The 17,067-nt window shown below is 28.6% G+C and overlaps 2 long non-coding RNA genes across 3 annotated transcripts; one reads left to right on the forward strand and one right to left on the reverse strand.

Moving 5' to 3' along the window:
* Positions 1-11,424: 11,424 nt before the first annotated feature.
* Positions 11,425-12,294, reverse strand: LOC145128665 (uncharacterized). Its single transcript, XR_013717041.1, has 3 exons — positions 12,140-12,294; positions 11,565-11,645; positions 11,425-11,491 (listed from the first exon to the last, which is right to left on the reverse strand). It is a non-coding gene; the product is annotated as an uncharacterized LOC145128665 (long non-coding RNA).
* A 696-nt stretch (positions 12,295-12,990) lies between these two features.
* Positions 12,991-14,793, forward strand: LOC145128714 (uncharacterized). Of its 2 annotated transcripts, XR_013717062.1 has the most exons (3): positions 13,016-13,370; positions 13,499-13,653; positions 14,454-14,793. It is a non-coding gene; the product is annotated as an uncharacterized LOC145128714 (long non-coding RNA). The 2 variants fall into 2 exon arrangements; XR_013717061.1 differs by having other exon boundaries at positions 12,991-13,653.
* The last annotated feature ends 2,274 nt before the right edge of the window (positions 14,794-17,067 follow it).

The following is a 17,067-nucleotide window of genomic DNA, read 5'->3' on the forward strand; positions in this document are numbered from 1 at the left end:
GTGAAGGCTCTCGTGATGCCTTTCGCCAACTGATTCCGCTTGTACCTCATATCAATCTTTATTTTTTTGAGTGTTTTCATTTTTTGATTTTTTTTTTTTTTTTTTTTTTTTTTTTTGGTTTTTTCAAGTAAATTGTTGTTTTCTCAATATACCAACTATTTTTTTTAGTTTTTTTATCGGGCATTGGCACAAATCCAGTAATTTCCAGTTTTAGTTAATATCTCATCAGATGAGTGTAGATCAACCAACTTTATTTGTAATGTTGAACTGAGTTCCTGCTGTGGAGGTTTTTAATTGATCAATTTTAAAGAAATTTAGGACCTCGAGAAAAGCAACAAGCATGTATGCTTTCTTCATCATGTTGATAATTGGTTGAACCATTTAAAATGTGAGGGCCCTTGCTGTTATAGCCCTTTGGACCCTTTTAAATTTTTCAAAGTTTATTTGTAAGGACCTTAGTGATGGGAGATTAATATCTACTTACATCATTCTTAAGGACAAAGAGTTAAATGGAGATTTTACAAAAAATAAAATAAATATATAAATAAATAAAATTAAAAAATTCTGAATGTGATATTCTGTTATTTGTTTTGGGAATTAGACCTTGAAAACGTAAAGATTTGAGAAATAAACATGGTTGTTTTTGTGATATTAAATTATGGTTTTCATTCAGTGGCGAATCTAGAACAAAAAATAACGTGGTTCCTAAATTAAGTGAGGCCAATAAAAAAAAATCAACAACACTTTTGGGGTCGGGTCGGGTCGGCTCACGTACCTTAAAAGAACTGAACCAGTTCAATCGGCTCATGTACCTTGTGCCACCGATTAAAAGTTTTAAAAAACCGATTGAAATATAACTGAAAAATGCGTACGATTTAACGAAAAACTAGTTGATTATTAGTTCATTGATAAAGCGACAAACGGAGAGTGAGAGTATTTAGCATGTGGGCTTTTATTTTATTAGAACAACTTATTTATTTATTAATATTTTGAAAGTGCCGATTAAGAGTGGTTCACTTTTTGTTATCAATCTCATAATTTAAAATAACAAATTGCCTTAATAACTTATATATTTCTCTTTTTAAAATGGTTTTTTAAGAAATTTTTTTAAAAAACAAACTCAAGTAGGTCCTTTATTTTTTCTAAGATAGTTCTTAATTTTTCTAGTGTATAAATTCTAAATGAAATTGAGAACTTAGGTAGGTCCTAGGACCTACCTAAGCATATGGTGGATAGCCCCTGTTTTCATTCCACTGTGTACATTTCAGTAGTTTTCATATTGATATTTGTTAATATTATTTATCTTTATCTAGATATGAATTCTAGGTTTCATTTTTTTTGTGAATAATCGTGTATTATTGTTTGAATTCCCCCATTTTTATAAGAATTTATGGTTATTGTATTTGCTGAGTTTGAGAGAAATCATCGATTGGGAAGCATTAGAATTCCCCCACTGATGGGGTTGGTCATATACCCTAAGAAGATTGGTAATTTGTTTGAATAATGTTCCATAGTTGTTTTCTTCGTAATTCACACACAATTATCCGTTAGATTTCTTTCAAGCCTAAGAAGCTTGATTATTGATGTTCTATGATTTTTACATTAAACCCGCTCTTAATGTCACTATTTATTTTCATTTTTCTTATCAGTTGCTCTAACTTCATATTATAAAAATTCATCGCATTCCTAATTTATAATATGATATCATTGCGCAAGATTATATCTAGATCTGGTTGGACGTGGCAACTTGAACTATATGTAAGAGATGATGGTTCTGATGAGGTTTGGTGTAAGGAAGAAATGATTGGCTTGGCCAAATCCTAACCGAGATCTAGCATCTGCTCTGAGATTACAGATACGATATGTTTTACTATGAAACTTCCATTTTTTCTGGATTATAATACTTAATATGTTATCCTTGAATAGTTTTTTTCTCATATTTGTGGTTTGTTCTTGGATATTTTAGTGCAGGAAAAGAAGAACATGAAATATTTCATCATTCATTTTTATAGTTTTTTTCCTCATATTTTTGGTTTCTTTCGAATATGATTATTATTGGTTGGCAGACAGGTTGGTCTTCATAGCAACACACGGGTCTTTAGGTGGGAGTTCAATCTCATGGCTTCCATTGAGCTTGGTGTTATCACTGAACAAAATCATTTTCGACTGTTATATCCTGCTGCTTTTTTCCAAACTTTTTTTTTTACTGATGATGTAAGTGGTGGGACAAAAATGAAGAGAAAGGTAAAATTCTCTAAATGTTGAGAAAACCAACTATAAACCTCTCCATTCCCTAAGATAAAAACACTAATAAATTCCTCAATCCCTTCCAACTCACCATAGAAACACCAAATGCAAAGTTGGGACAGAAAATGAAGAGAATGTTAAAATTGCCCAAATGTCGAGAAAACTAGCTATAAACCTCTCCATTCCCTAAGATCAAAGTATGGTGCCTTAATGTGGCCATTTCATTAGTACAATGCCATATTTTAGTTTCAAACATTTTTTAAAAAAAAAACAAACTATTTAATATTCTAAAGTTCATTGTGATAACATCATTTCTTGAGGAAAGCTTAGATGTGTAAAATTTATTTCTTAACGAATTCGTTTTGTATACTTTTCGTTATTTATTTGTGTTTGTATATTTATTTTATGTTACACATATTAGATATTAAACCCGAACTTTTATGGAAAAAATACATTCAGTGAAGAAAATTATAGTGAAAGAAAATAAAAGAGATTCTAAAAAAACGACAATATGGTTCTATCTACATTAAATATATATTCTTTTAAATGTTACATTAAATGATATATTTATTTTAAAATAACATTAAAAATTTATTGACAAAAATTATTTTTTTAATATTTTTTTGTAAATATTTGATTAGTCATTACTATTTCCATTTATAAACATTATTTTTCTTCATCGATCATGGTTTCCACGGGTTTAAACCTAGTTATTTATGATTAAGCATACCTTGTTGTTGCCGGTACTCTGGACCATTAGAGCGACAAATGAGAAATATATAGCTGATGTTGAATCTTAAGATCTCTATTTTTTTTAATCTTAAGTAAACCATCTCATATATATATATATATATATATATATATATATATATATATATATATATATATATATATATATATAATATGTGGCCCAGGTTAAATGTCAAGATCTATATTTTTGTAATCTTAAGTAAACCGTCTCATATATCTATATATATATATATATATATATATATATATATATATATATATATATATATATATATATATATATATATATATATGGAGTGGTTCAAATGAGAAACCAAAAAGGTTAAGAACCCTAAGAAACATTTTTTAAATGTTTTCATTAAAGACATTTTGGATAAATCCAACATATATTGTAATAATCAAAATTTTTCATTCCATACTTTACAAACTATTTGGCACTTGTCTTCGGACAATCGCCGGACCGTCGCCGGACCGCCACCGAATTATCATTAAAATTCAGTATTTTTTGGTCGTATTCATACCTTAACATAACACACATTCTTTTTCCCATTTCTTTGGTAATAGTTTTTATTTTTCCAGCCAAAATATAAAAAAATTTAGTAAAAAAATAGAATTATGCCTTGACAATTTCAATTTTCTCTTTTCTAAATTGTACATTTTTTTAAAAAGTATATCGTGTATAAGATATATTCACTGTTTAATAAACATATTAATTCACTAATACACAATTTAATTTATTCATACATACATTTATTCATATTTTAATACAAAATTTATATAAAATATACAATTTAAAACAATCCATTTTAGTTTAAGACATAAAATTCACAAAATAATATAATATAATCCATTAGACACTAATTTGCATATTTAAAGAAGACAAACCCAAAATTTACCACCACCACCACTAACTACCACACGCCACCACCAACCACCTATGCCACCATCGCAATCATCATTTCTTCCAAACCAGATCTGCATGAAAAACCATTTATTGTAAGCTTAAATACTATATTCACAGTTTAATAAACCAATTACTTCACTTATTCAAAGTTTAATGCAAAATAATTATAAAAACTAATACATTCTTACATATTTATACTACACAAAAAATAAATATATTCACAAAAAATTAATGCAAACATTCATATATAAATCATTCATATTTTAACACAAAATTCATTAGAAATTCACAGCTTAATATAGTCACTTCACAGTTTTGTACTCATAATTCACAACTTAATATAATAAATTCATAGTTTGTTGGACAAAAATTCTACATTCACAATCATATTCTCAACTTAAAACTTACATGTATACCTACACATCTATAGTCTGGTGATTCTTTCAATGTTTTTTTACACAAATATTCACAATTTAAATTTTACGTACTTTAATCAAAATTAGATAAAATCATACATGTGTATAATGCTTCTTTCATCTTTTATTTCAAAAGCAAACAAAAAAATTATAACATAATCACAGCTTAATGTCAATTCATTCACAACTTAATACAATCAATTCATAATTTAGTATACAAAATTTACAGCTTAATATACTCAATTCACAGTCTAAGAAGAAAATTCACAGTTTAATGCAGTCAATTCACAGTTTAAAACACAAAAATCACAGCTTAATACACAAAATTTACAGTTTAATACACAAAAAGTATGCATCCACAACCATATTATCAACTTAACACTCTTAATATAGTCAATTAATAATTTAATACACAAAATTCATAACTTAATACAAATAAATTCATAGTTTAATACACATAATTCACAGCTTAATCTAGCCGATTTACAGTTCAGACAAAAAATTCACAGCTTAATGTAGTCAATTCGTAGTTTAAAAAGAAAATTTAGAGCTTAATGCAGTCAATTCATAGTTTAAAACACAAAAATCACATCTTAGTACACTATATTCACATTTTAATACACAAAAAGTAGTTTAACATCCATATTATCAACTTAAAATTTTTATTACAGTTGATACATAATAATACAGAAAATTCACAGACTAGTACAATAAATTCAAAGTTTAATTCAAAAAAATTATACATTCACATCTTAATAGCAGCTAAAACTAACATTAACAAAATTATACGACAAATGAGAGATTAAAACATCAAATTCACACTTTAACAGAAAAAAGCTACATCATAGAGATCTACATTAGATGTAAGTAGAAAAACAAGTAGAAAATAAAACTTACATAAGATTTATCTATAAAAATCGACATACCTGATTTTGATCCAAGATTTATCTTTAAAAATCAGATCTGATGCAGGCTAACACGAAATGCACCAGACCAGATCCATACATGAAATGCATCGTACACATCAGATTTGATGCAGATCTGATGTTAGGTAGTAGATTTGGCATTCAGAACTTCATCAATCTTGAGATCTGGTGCGCCGATCGTATGAGAAAGAAAGAATGGTTCATCGGTGGTGGTTAGTCAAATCTAATCTGAAAATGAAAAAAACACATCAGATCTAGTGAGATCTGATGCCGATCTAGTGGTTCTTCGGAGATCAGAGAGAAAACAAGTTGGATGCGGTTGTAAATATGGCGGAGTGGAGGTGGAGGATGACGAAAGATGTAGCGGCGGTAGTCATTGACGACAGATTTGAAGGTTTCCGGTGAAGATCCGACCAGATCTGATATGAATAGTTCCGACAAACTAGTGCTTTGTCGGTGGTGGCCTTCGGCGATGGAGCTTTTCACTCCAGATATGAGATCAGTGGCGGTGGATGGTGGATCTAAAGTGAAAACCTTGGTTACTTGACATTTCGGCGACGGAAGGCACTAGATGAAGGCGACAGGTGGCAGAGGTAGGTGGCTGAGGTGGTGTTGGGTTTTGTGTTGTTGGGAGAGTTTGAGAGGTTGTGGGAGAGTTTTCTTAAAAACAAGTTTGAAAATGTTTGAATGTAGTTAGATGTAAGATATTTAATGTTAAAGTTAAAAATAACTAGTATGCCCTTATTGATTTTTGGCAATTTATAAAAACATAAAAAAATCTGAATATTAGAATAGACCAAAATAAACCAAGAATAAGTGGTTCATATGGTTCTTAACCTTTGAGGGTTCTCATTTGATCTTTTGTGTTTGTGTGTGTGTGTGTGTGTGTGTGTGTGTGTATATATATATATATATATATATATATATATATATATAGAAACAGGATCGGGTGATGATTCATTTTAAAGTGAGGACTCGCAAGGACACCTTAAAAAAATTGAAAAAAAATCTAAAGAAAATACAAATCATAAAATCGAGCATAGATCTATGTCTGGGAGAAAAAAAATTGAAAAAAATATTTGGATCATTAAAATTGAATCATGGATCATAATGATGCAAAATAAAAAATTAAAATTGAATAATGGATCATTTTTAATGACGCAATTTTTTTTTTTACAATTTTCTTTTCTACCGGACATAGATCTATGTTGGATTTATGATTTGTATTTGTTGTAGATTTTTTTTCAATTTTTTTAAAGTGTTCTCACGAATCTTCATTTTAAAATGAGTAATCACAGGAACCGGACCCTATATATATATATATATATATATATATATATATATATATATATATATATATATATATATAGAGAGAGAGAGAGAGAGAGAGAGAGAGGGAGGTTCAAATGTTTTTCTCACATCTATTGTGTGCTAGTATACACCAATAGGAATTTAGTATTAATTATATGTATATTAAATGCTATCCATACTTATAACTCATTTTTATGGAAACTAATTAAATTCGTCATTAATGTCAACAATAATATTTTTTCAGAATGAATTCATATCTAGAAGAATGAGAGTGTATTCCAGCAGAATGAGAGTGTATTCTAGTATAATACACTCTCATTCTTCATATTCCATGCAACTTTATTGTATTTTAAGTGAATGAGTCATGAAACAAAATACGAACTCATATATAAAAACCTAGATGCGAATTCATTCTGAAAGAATGTTATTGCTGACATTAATGACGAATTTAATTAGTTTCCATAAAAATAGAATTATAATTATGGATATCATTTAATATACATATAATGATGGAAATCGTTTAATATCTATATTTATTTAATTAAATAAGTATTTAATTTACTAAATTTCTATTGGTGCATTCTAGCACACAATAAATGTAAGAAACAAAATAACCTAGCCATATATATATATATATATATATATATATATATATATATATATATATATATATATATATATATATATAACTAGGTTCAGGTGTTTAAAGTAATTATTGTGTTATTGTATGCATAAATATGGGCCAATCAAAATTTAAAATAAAAATAAATAATTAAATAAAAAAAATAAGGGTAAATAGGTAATTTGATAATTAGTTTCCCCAAATAATACCCTATAATTATGGTAACCATTGACTTCAATTACCTAGGGTTTCTCCATCCATCGGCTTTTTAAAACCACCATCTACCTAGGTCCGCCAAGTGCTGAAGCAAGAAGCGGGAATGTGTATTAATTGTCTGTCACCGGCGGATCTTGTCGATACCAATAACGTCTTAAAGCTCTTTTTCATCCCGGTTTGGCTTTGGCCAGGAGAAGAGCAACTCATGCACTGCAAGAATTGCGGCCTGTTCTATCCGCCGTCGTTGTCTCCGATTTCTTCCGACTTTCGGCCATCGGAAAGCCTCCGATGTCAATTCTGCGTACGGGAGGTCGATTCTGATGTCGGGTTTTGCCCCTTTTGTGGCTCTGCTCTCTGAGTTAATCGAGGCTGTTAATAGATATTAGTTATATCAATAAGCAGTTTTATTTCCAGTGACGAATGCTCAGTTTGTATAATCTGTTAGCATTTAATATTTCATAGACATGTAGGCCGATCGATCAGGTGTTTTTTGAGTTCGATATGGCAGAAGAGCCCTAGTTTTCGTTATTGATCCATCCCAAACGAAATACCCAATAAAAATATACGAAATTAGGAATCTTCTGTTGGATGATTCAAAAATACAGTCTTGAATGATGACATTGAACGAAACTTGTGCAAAATTGATTACATTTACAAGCTCCAAGGCATAGATTAACGATAATCTGATAGAAACGAATGTAAGGTACAATGGTTTTTGATAGACTCGATGTGTTTAGGTTTATTGGGAATTTGTTCTGATTGTCTAATTTTTACAGGAAATTGAAAGTTGTTTTGATGCACACCAAGCGCTCGCTAAAATGTTTCAACTGAATGGTATTTATTTGTTTATAATATTCTATAAGAAAAGAATGATTTTTATGATAATCATGAACATATTCTGTTAGAATGCCCCGAATTAATATAATTATTGGTAAATGAATTCCAATTCTATCAGAATGGAGTCACGAATTCCAATTATGCTGGAATGGAATATGGATATTTTCTCAATAATTTATTCATTGGATTTGTTTCCACAGAAGCTGATGCTTGAAGAACGGACCACGAAATTTGAACGACACCTCTTAGCAACATTATTCTTTTAGAATAAATTAGTGTATTTGTTAGATTTTGATGTTTTTTCCCGATTTGACAGTTTTTTAGTGTTATTCTTTAATAACAAATGTAATTCTTAGCAATTGTTACATGTATTCTATAAGAATTAATATAATTTTTGTTTTATTTCTTCTAATGCTGATTCGAGAATTTGTTATTCTACAAGAAATATGTTCAAGAATATTTTTATTATTTTATGGTTCTAGAATATTTTTTTTTTAACATACTCAAACATATTCTGTCAGAATGTCCGAATTAAAAACCTTATAATTCGTAAAATCAGATTTTTAAAATTAATAGAATCTATGATCCCTTAAAATATGCAAATTTCCTTTATTAAATCTATATTAATTGACTAAAATACCCTTCTAGTTAAATTAGATGGTATTTTTCGATTATTTTTAATTCAATAATATATATTAATCCTTTTCTTAAAATAAGTAAAATGATTGGTCCATATTTATGCATACAATAACACAATAATTACTTTGAATAGAATAACCTAAGCCTATATATATATATATATATATATATATATATATATATATATATATATATATATATATATATATATATATATATATGCCCGTTATAAATTTTATGTCCAACAAGAATCACCGAATATTGCAATTAAATTTTTGTTTCTAGGTACACAAACACATGGGAATAGAAGTGAACGGTGCTCGGTAGGTTCCAATTTTTTTGTTTCCTTTCTTCACATGTGTGTTTATTTGCGGTCTCCAACCTCTAGTTTAGGTAATATTGGCAAATAAGATCATGTTACTCTTTAGGCCTCAGTGTGGTTTTTGTTACACTATCATGTGCTACATTAGGTTCAATTGCATTCTTGATGTACATAAATCTATTGGTCTTTATTAGATTGATATCATTTGTTTGTTTTCGATGTACTTACAAAATTATTGAAGATACGTGTTGTAAGATATGATAGCAATTAAAACAAATGGTCGGGTTAAAATCGAGTAAAACTCGTTTTCTGTTAGTTATATGTCTTACAACTTAAATAAATGAGTATATGTTCAGGATCATGATAAAATTGATAGATTAAAGATTTTTACGATTTTATTTTGTATGTTTTAAATTTGTTCTATGTCAATTTATATGAGAAAAGAAAACTATCAAATTTTTAACACATGTTTCAGGTCATATTATTATTATTATTATTATTATTATTATTTCAATCTTAAAATTTATTTGACAAATTGTATTCCCTTATTTTTGATAAACCGTGTTAAATTTTGAAATTTTAATCTATAGCTAAAGTAATTGTAGTTATTGTTCATAAAAGGATGAATAAAATCAATGATTACAATATTTTAAAAAAAGTTCATATTATATACACATCGGTCTATTTTATTTAAGTCAACATTTAATCATTAAACGTAAATATAATAATAATATATATTGTTTTCAATAAAAATATTTTCTCTTTTTTGATTTATTATAATCTTACTTTACACTATTTATAATAAAAATTTAATCTGTTATTTTTTATTGCTACAAATATATAATATTAAATGTTAAATAGAGGTTAAAAAGCCTTTATACTTGAATTTTAACACTAATTTTATACTTTTATATTCTTTTGATTATTATATTTCTCTTTTTACCTTTATTTTTAATTCATTTTTTATATAACCCTTCTAAATTTTAACTTTATATATTCAAAAATAAATATTAACTTATTGTTGATACTTTTGGCATTAGTAAAACTAAAACATTATTACTTTTAATATCCTGGGTTGACATTGTTTTCTTTTGGTAAAATATTGATTAAAAAAATCAAGAAAATTTAAAATATGTTCCGAAACTCATTTATATAAAGTAAAATTATAATTATGAATAGCATACTAGACGTTCTTTGAATCACATTTTTTTATAAGAAGTATATTTAGAATGGATAAGAAAAAGAAAAACAAATGATTAATAAATAAATATTACGATAGTGTGCAAAATTTTATGGCTATTATATATATATATATATATATATATATATATATATATATATATATATATATATATATATATATATATATATATATATATATATATATATATATATATAGGCTTATGTTATTTTGTTTAGAGTATCTATTGTGTTATTGTATGCATAAATGTGAGTCAATCAAATTTTACATATTTTAAGAAAATGATTAATATATATTATTGAATTAAATATAATTGAAAAATATCATCTTAATTAATTATAAGGGTAATTCAGTCAATTAATATAGACTTAATAAAGAAAAATTGCATTTTTTAAGGGATCATAGATTCTATTAATTTTAAAAATCCGATTTTAAGAATTATAATTATTTTAATTCGGACATTCTGACAGAATATGTTTATGAGTATATTCAAAATTAAAAATATTCTTGAACCATAAATAATAAAAATATTCTTGAACCTATTTCTTGATCATGAATTTAAAAACTTCTTGTAGAATAACAAATTCTTGAACAATCACTAGAAGAATAAAAACAAAAAATACATTATTTCTTATAGAATACAGGTAAAAATTGTTAATAATTACATTTATTGTTAAAGAATAAAACTAAAAAACAATCAAAACTGGAAAGAATACATCAAAATCTAACAACGACTAATACATTCTAAAAGAATAATGTGGTCCGTTTCAATTTTGTGGTCCGTTCTTCAAGCATCAACTTCTGTGATTCCAACAGAATTGAAATTCGTCATTCCATTCCAACAGAATTGGAATTCGTGATTTCATCATCATTTTCCCGGCTCTGTAAGTAATCAACATCTCCAACATATTCAGTGATTATTGTCCAGTCTTTGATACATTTATCTTGCCTATATCTACAATCATATAACAAAACAAATCTTACCAATCTTTTTCTCTAATCAATCAATAAAACATATTCACTTGGACTATATGGTAACAGTCTCCTTTTCTTCTTTGATGCAATTAAGCAACTTTTTCGCCTCCTTTTCTTGCCTATATCTACAATCATATAACAAAACAAATCTTACCAATCTTTTTCTCTAATCAAGAATAAATGATCTCTCTTATCTACCTTGACAAAATTATTCACCTGATGTAGAGGACCTTTGGATGCGGAAAAAATCAATGATTTTTGTTTGAACCAACGGGAATCCTGGGTACAGAACAAGAAATGACATTGTTAAAGGTGAACCAATCACTACTGGACTAAACATGATGTACACAGACAACAATGCATATAATTCAAAGGCTTGTATCCTAGAAATTAGGGGTTGTTCCTAGTCAAGAATTTACCATGAGATTATACCCTATCGGCTACCTGGATTATCATTCACATAATCAAGCGAATCAATTGCCTCGGTGTATGAGAAGAATTCCACGGGATGTAATTACATTTATTACTGTAAAGTATTTGAATCAGACAGCTGGGGCAAAGTCCTTAGATCTAGGGTTTAATTGGGGATCTTCGCATTTCAAGCTACCAGTATAAAATTGAGCATTGGATGAATCAGCATCTATGAATTAGTTCATTACTTTACAACAGAAAAACCCCTTTAGCTGTAAATCCGAAAAATCTTAAACCTAAACCATAACATGCAATGCGACAAAATGCAGGTCAACTTAAATTGAAAAAGAAAAAAGACATACTTGAAATGGTCTTCCGATTGGTGGAACAAGAACGACAGAACCAGGAGCCGATCGGAACAGAAGCAAGAATAGGTCTGAGGCAGAATAAGTGAAACCCTCGGTCACACTGGTCGCACAATAGGAGCTCCGATCCATAGTCACCTGACCCACATTCCTCACATCTCACAGCCAGAGAAGAACAATTGAAGACAGCATGAGTGACAACGAAGACGACGTGTGCATCGATTCAGTTGCTAAGGTTTCTGTCCTTGTCGCTTGTTCTAGCACTTCAAGTAAGAGCATTACAGAGAGTGTCCATGGGGTCGTTGTCAAAAAGGGTTGATTAGGGTTACGGTTTTAAAAGACGATGGGTGGATAAAACTAAGTCAATTGTTACCTTAATTATAGTATATTATCTGTGGAAAGTAATTATCAAATTACCTATTTACCCTTATTTATTTATTTTTATTTTAAATTTTGATTGACCCACATTTATGCATACGATAACACAATACTTAGTTTAAACAAATGAACCTAGCTCTCTCTCTCTCTCTCTCTCTATATATATATATATATATATATATATATATATATATATATATATATATATATATATATATATATATATATATATAGAGAGAGAGAGAGAGAGAGAGAGAGAGAGAGAGAGAGAGAGAGAAAGAGAAAGAGAGAGAGAGGGGTTCATGTATAAACCTTATCTATTACGTGAACGTATGACCAAATCTCGTCCACTAGTTTCAAATATCCAGATAAGGGCAAGATGGTAATTTGACTTTTTATATCAGTTAATGATATTTAATATCCTAAAATAAGAAACCTATAATTAAGGAAAAAACTAAATATAAATAATATATAATCCTTTGCTTTATATTTTCCATATTACATTTTGATCGACATATCACTGATCTCCGATTCAACTTTTGCTTTCATAATCTTCCTTCTCGCAGGTTATATCAATTCCTATTTCACTTGATTTCAATTATACAATGTTTGCTATTAATTCTTTTTATTAGTTTTTATCTCCCAATATGAGTTAGTAGTGTGATTTGATTTAATTAATTTGTATATTTGAGTTGATTTATGGAATGATGCGGTTAGAGAGGAAAAATTACTCGACTGAAGTGAGTAATCGTTGTTTATGGTTACAAGAAACTACAATCGTGATTTCAATCTGGTTAGGGTTTATGATATCGCAGCCACCTCCGGCAGCCCACTTTCGTCGAGATTTCAAGTAAGTTATATCTAATATCATAGTCCACCTCTGACGATTCCTGCCTCTATTACGATCATCCAACCTCTATCTCGTCTCGATCGATTACTTATTTAGCCTGTCCATATGATTTCATCTCTCAATCTAAGTTGAGGTGGCTTTATCGAGGCACCTAGTGTTGATCTGGATTCGTATTCTGTCATTGAACATCGAAATATTTTGAATATGTTGATGGAAGCTCACCTAGAGCTTAAGGAGATGAAGACAAAGAATAAACCATCCACAACTGGCTCGTTGATTCCAGGTATTACACTACCCTTAAAATCAATCATCATCATCTCAATCTTTTATTTTTTTTCTTATAACTATGAATTGGAAGCTAACTTCTATTAAAAATATTGTTATTATACTTTGTGTTGCTTCAAATTTCGTGGTTACTAAAGTAGAGAAATTATTGATTTACACTTCAAATTCTTCCCCCTTTACTAATACTCACATAATCACAGATACTTATAAGATGAATCATGAAAACCCCAAATTATTATGCATAAGATTAAACGACTATCTGTAGAGTAACCTATGACTTTTGGTCAGAATAAAGTGTCTTTTTTGTGGGTTTTTGTAGTATCAACTCATGATTTTCTTAATGTTAAATAAAGTTTGATGCTAATATATCTTTAATGAAACGAAAGAAATTATAACTTTGATGAAGGGAATTGTTAGCAGTTACTTATAGATCTCACTCAAAAATGGTTATGTTTGCTGATTCTTTGAGATATAGAATCTTTGATTCTTTGGGATATAGCATCTATGTAACAAAGTTTATTTAAATATGGTGCTGCATACTAATTGATTGTTGGCAGTATTTTTTTGCAAATAATGTGTTCCTGTGTGTCAACTCTTTTAAGTAAAATTATCTAAATATCACACCACATATTGTAATTCATTCTTCCTTCTTTTATTTTTATTTTCATGTGTTCTTTTAGAATCATCCCAAATGTAGATTTGTTTTGCTAATATAAACATGTTCAATTCTGGTAGAATTGTTTGCAATTTTCATTTATTCTTATTATTACTTATGCATTCTTACTCCTTATCATCAAGGGCCTGAAGACGGTATAGATAAATACTACATGAAGGGGAGCATGATGATCAAGGACATGAAGGCGAGATGATGGGTTTTCAAGCAACGTCACTAGAAAATCATCTTACCATGCTCCTTTTAAAAAACAAGGAACAAATCCAAGGGGAGCATGATGGGTTCCTTATCCACCTTATGAGAAACAACAAAGACCTATAACATCTTCATTATTGTTGTAGTCATCTCCTATATTGTACAAAAAGCCATAAGATTTATGAAAGTATACTTAATTTTCATTCTCATAAGAATGTTACATTTGTAATTGTAATCTATCTACATCCTTATGAGAATCTCATTTTTCTATATTTGAATTTTAGGTTTTTATTTTATTTTTATCTTATTCTTCAAGAATATTCTGTTAGTATTGTCTTATTCTTCAAGAATGTTCCTTTATTATTTCAATAATGTTGAATTAGTCTTCAAGAATGTTGGTTATGCACTTGAAATTAATGTTTTTTTCTTCAAGAATTTTAAACTCTTCTTCAAGAATGTTAAAATATTAATCAAGAATGTTAGTTATGGTCATCTAATTAATATCTTACCCTACAACAATGTCTGACGAGAATTTCATTCTTAATCAATTTTATCATCAACCATTAGAATTTTTAAAAGATAGTAAATCTTAAGCATAAGAATAACATAAAATAAGTCACAACAGTTAATTCTTAATTGTTTCCATGATCACAAAAAAATGAAATGTATAGGTGGTGAAAAAGAAATTCTAATTCTTAAGGAACGAAATATGTTTCATTTTTCCGACTCAATAAAAAAAATGTCGCATTACGTAAATAAAAAGTGAAATTACAATTGAAATACAAATTGAAAATGATATTGAAATTAACGTCCCCATGAAAATCTCATATTCCATATATATTTTTCAACCATTCTTACGATTTTGCCCTTACAATTAATTAAATGCAATTATATAGTAAATGCCAGCACATTTTAAGAACACACACCATCATATCTCAACCCTTCATTCTTTTAATTCAATGAACAAAAATTGACTGTACATTCACACATTATTTGTAGTTCACATTTGATCCTAACCATATATATATATATATATATATATATATATATATATATATATATATATATATATATATATAAGAAGATCATTTGAGAACTCATAGTTTCCTAAGAACCCGAAAACTAAAGGTGGAACGTTAGATCAATTATTTGTATGGTTTAGATGATTAGTGGCAAAATTTGTAAATAATAGTAAATTTAGTGGCATATCAAGTTTATCAAAAATAATCATGGGGGTAAACTCGGTAGAACAAGTGTTCTATCCTAAAGATCAGGTAACCCACAGTTCTCTCCCCCAAAATCCATCGTTGTCCTCACCAACCCCTTTCTCTCCCACTAAATTCAGACTTTCTCTCTCTAATCCCTCGACCGCCTCTTTCTCTCACAACTTCATCGTTGATCATTTGATGAAATCCAACTCCATCGTCTGAAATCCATGGCCGCCTCTGGTAATCGTCACCCCATCAATCGATCACCTTCCTCATCGTCTTTCTTTTGTCTCCATCAACATCCCTTGTTTCCAATCAAATCAGTAGGAGGTGTCAACGTCGGGAAAATCATCGACGAGAGATCAAGGGAGAACACAATCCATCCTTAATCCCGCCATCACCTCACCTTGATGGTGTTGTGTTCACTTACGTTCTTCTTCAGCATATCCTTACTGCCACCAGATCTACGAGCATCTCAATTTATCTCCCGAATATTCATATCCTTTATACATCACTGCCTCCGCCCTTCCAAACCTATTACATCGACTACGAGTCTGTTTCCCTAAGATCTCAGATATGGATGCATCTTATGTATTCAGTTTTCTAGACTGGAATCGATTCTTTTCAGGTACATCTCAATCCATCGGTTCCTTACATCCAATCAATTTTGTGTTTGCATTAATACAGACCTAACCTTATTGATTGTTCTATAATATTGCTTTTAATAATCAATATCTAGTAGGCTTTGTTGTTTTAATAAATCTGCAACGATATTCAATTAATAGTTTTTTGTCAGTCGGACTAATTTGGTTTAATTCATGTTTTTAATGAACATGTGAGTGTTTCTTCGTCACGATATCTCAACTGTGGAATCTTTTAACTTTAAATAAAAATTCAAATTATATGAAAATTAGGTTCAATGGTTCATTTAAAGTTTGTGTCTTTGATATAAGAAATTTTTGTATAATTGTCAGGGACATTTTTTAGGTTTATGGGAATGTATGCTCAAGAATATAAAAAATTTATTTAACTGATATAATTGAGGTAATCAATATAATCGGTTTTTGGTTTTAAGCAATTTGTGTTTGTTGATAGAAGATATTTTTGATAATTGATATAATTTATAAAAATTTATGATGTTCTAATCATCATTCAATGCACTAGTTCAAATCCATCAATATGAAATCAAAACTTCATTATCTTTTTTTTTACAGTTTTGAATATGAATATTCGTTATATTAATTTATAACAGTTTTGGATTTTTTTCTTATAACATGAAAAGGTGTTTATACATGTATATATTTATATTAAATTAAAACGTATGAAAGTATATATA

This window comes from Lactuca virosa, chromosome 8, assembly GCF_052849685.1.
Source record: "Lactuca virosa cultivar CGN04683 chromosome 8, Lactuca_virosa_CGN04683_v6, whole genome shotgun sequence".
Lineage (NCBI taxonomy): Eukaryota > Viridiplantae > Streptophyta > Magnoliopsida > Asterales > Asteraceae > Lactuca > Lactuca virosa.